Here is a 3,456-nt window from a genome sequence, read left to right on the forward strand (position 1 = left end):
GCGGGGGACCGCAGCGCGCCCCTGCTCGCTCTCGCGACCGTGTTTGGCCCTGCTGAGCCTCGCGGCTGGCCTGGGTTTTCGGACCCCTGGGTGGGCTGCCGGAGCCGCTCGACCTCGCGCGGCGGAGATCTCAGCCGGCCGGCAACACCCACGGCACGGGGGGGGGGGCGCCGGGCACGCGCCCGCCCCCCCCCCCACTCTCTCCCCAAGGAGGCAAGTCCCAATCGGCCCCGGGGTCGGGGAACGCAAAGGGGAAGCGGGACCCAAATCCGCCTGAACGCCGGAGGCCCCCTGCCGCCGGGGCTCCGGCCCGCGAAGGGCCCTTCCCGTCGCGAAGGTGAGCGCCACATCGATCGGAAGGCAAGCGGGGAGCGGCCCCCCCTCCCTCCGGGGGGCGCCGACAGTCGGAGTTCGCATCCCGGCCACCGGGCCTGCGCCGGGGGTGCGAGGGGACGACGGGGTCCCCGGAGGAGAAGAGCCGGAAAAGGGGGGGGGCACGGAGGGCCGAGGGCCGCCCCACCTGCCAACGTGCCCCATTCCCCCCTCGCAAGATCGGGTACAACACTCAGATTGGTCCCCCGGGCTCATCTCTGGTTCTCAGAGGTTCTGAAAAACCTGTCCTCAGAAATCTCCGCGCACCCGTCGGAATGAACTATGTGAAAAATCCAACCGCCATTTTAGCGGGACCAATCTGAAAATCAATCCGACCTCGTGGTTCCCTCGGTCGGCCGAAGGGAGTTTTGGCGACCCCATCCGGACTTCCGTGAGACTGCCGGCCACCAGGTCAACCCGTTACTTTCAATGGGGTTGACCTGGTGGCCGAGCAGGGACTTAGAAATTTTTTCAGCCTTTTTCTGGGGTTGACCTGGTGGCCGAGCAGGGACTTAGCCATTTTTTCAGCCTTTTCCTGGGGTTGACCTGGTGGCCGAGCAGGGACTTAGCCATTTTTTCAGCCTTTTCCTGGGGTTGACCTGGTGGCCGAGCAGGGACTTAGAAATTTTTTCAGCCGTTTTTTCCTCCGGGTTGACCTGGTGGCCGAGCAGGGACTTAGTAATTTTTTTCAGCCGTTTTTCCTCCGGGTTGACCTGGTGGCCGAGCAGGGACTTAGAAAATTTTTTTCAGCCGTTTTTCCTCCGGGTTGACCTGGTGGCCGAGCAGGGACTTAGCGATTTTTTTTCAGCCGTTTTTCCTCCGGGTTGACCTGGTGGCCGAGCGTCTCGCCATCCGCGGCCGGAGCGAGAGAAGGCCACCAGGCCAGCCTGCGACGCCGCGGCCGTGGATCGGGCCCCTGGAAGTCGGAAAAAAAATTTTTCACCGACCCCCAAAGGGGTGCTGGGGGGACACCCAGACCACTCTCCGGGAAAAAAAAAAAAAAACGGAAAAAAGGATCGGGCCCACCCGAGGCAGGGGAGTCACCGGGTCAACCCGGACCCTGTCCCCGCAGGAGAGCTCCTCCAGGCCAGCCTGCGACGCCGCGGCCAGGGATCGGGCCCCTGGAGGTCTAAAAAAAAAAATTTCACCGACCGCCAAAGGGGTGCTGGGGGGGCATCCAGAGCACTCTCCGGCCGAAAAGGAAAAAAACCTCGGAAAAAAGGATCGGGCCCACCCGAGGCAGGGGAGTCACCGGGTCAACCCGGCGCCTGTGCACGAGAGGTCCCGCCGGCCAGCCTGAAACGCCCCGCCAGGGATCGGGGCCCTGGAAGTCTGAAATTTTTTTTCACCGACCCCATACGGGGTGGCGGGGGAAGGCATCCCTACCACTCTCCGGCCAAAAAATGAAAAAAAAAAAAAAAACGGAAAAAAGGATCGGGGCCACCCGAGGCAGGGGAGTCACCGGGTCAACCCGGCGCCTGTGCCCGAGAGGTCCCGCCGGCCAGCCTGAAACGCCCCGCCAGGGATCGGGGCCCTGGAAGTCTGAAATTTTTTTTCAACGACCCCAAACGGGGTGGCGGGGGAAGGCATCCCTACCACTCTCCGGCCAAAAAATGGAAAAAAAAAAAAAACGGAAAAAAGGATCGGGGCCACCCGAGGCAGGGGAGTCACCAGGTCAACCCGGAGCCTGCACCGCGGGCTGGGGCCGGACGGACCCCGATCAGCCCGGGTACCCCTGCCCTGGGGCTCGGGGCTTCCGGACACCAGGTCAACCCGGAGCCTGCACCGCGGGCTGGGGCCGGACGGACCCCGATCAGCCCGGGTACCCCTGCCCCGGGGCTCGGGGCTTCCGGACACCAGGTCAACCCGGAGCCTTCCCCCCGCGGGCTGGGGCCGGACGGACCCCGCTCCGCCCGGGTCCCCCTGCCGCGGGCTCGGGGCTTCCTTCCCGTCCGGACACCATGTCAAGCCGGAGCCTGCCCCCCGCCAGACAAGCCCCCCAGGCCACCCTGCGACGCCGTGGTCACGGATCGGGACCCTGGAAGTCTTTTTTAAAAATTTTCAGCGACCCCAAAAGGCGATCTGAGGGGCATCCAGACCACTCTCCGGGCCCAAAAAAAAAAAACGGAAAAAAGGATCGGGGCCACCCGAGGCAGGGGAGTCACCGGGTCAACCCGGCGCCTGTGCACGAGAGGTCCCGCCGGCCAGCCTGAAACGCCCCGCCAGGGATCGGGGCCCTGGAAGTCTGAAATTTTTTTTCACCGACCCCAAACGGGGTGGCGGGGGAAGGCATCCCTACCACTCTCCGGCCAAAAAATGGAAAAAAAAAAAAAACGGAAAAAAGGATCGGGGCCACCCGAGGCAGGGGAGTCACCAGGTCAACCCGGAGCCTGCACCGCGGGCTGGGGCCGGACGGACCCCGATCCGCCCGGGTACCCCTGCCCCGGGGCTCGGGGCTTCCGGACACCAGGTCAACCCGGAGCCTGCCCCCCGCGGGCTGGGGCCGGACGGACCCCGCTCCGCCCGGGTCCCCCTGCCGCGGGCTCGGGGCTTCCTTCCCGTCCGGACACCATGTCAAGCCGCAGCCTGCCCCCCTCCGGACAAGCCCCCCAGGCCACCCTGCGACGCCGTGGTCACGGATCGGGACCCTGGAAGTCTTTTTTAAAAATTTTCACCGACCCCAAAAGGGGATCTGAGGGGCATCCAGACCACTCTCCGGACCCAAAAAAAAAAAAACGGAAAAAAGGATCGGGGCCACCCGAGGCAGGGGAGTCACCGGGGCAACCCGGCGCCTGTGCCCGAGAGGTCCCGCCGGCCAGCCTGAAACGCCCCGCCAGGGATCGGGGCCCTGGAAGTCTGAAATTTTTTTTCACCGACCCCATACGGGGTGGCGGGGGAAGGCATCCCTACCACTCTCCGGCCAAAAAATGAAAAAAAAAAAAAAAAACGGGAAAAAGGATCGGGGCCACCCGAGGCAGGGGAGTCACCGGGTCAACCCGGCGCCTGTGCCCGAGAGGTCCCGCCGGCCAGCCTGAAACGCCCCGCCAGGGATCGGGGCCCTGGAAGTCTGAAATTTTTTTTCAC

This window comes from Lepidochelys kempii, unplaced genomic scaffold (assembly GCF_965140285.1).
Source record: "Lepidochelys kempii isolate rLepKem1 unplaced genomic scaffold, rLepKem1.hap1 scaffold_83, whole genome shotgun sequence".
In the NCBI taxonomy this organism is placed as follows: domain Eukaryota; kingdom Metazoa; phylum Chordata; order Testudines; family Cheloniidae; genus Lepidochelys; species Lepidochelys kempii.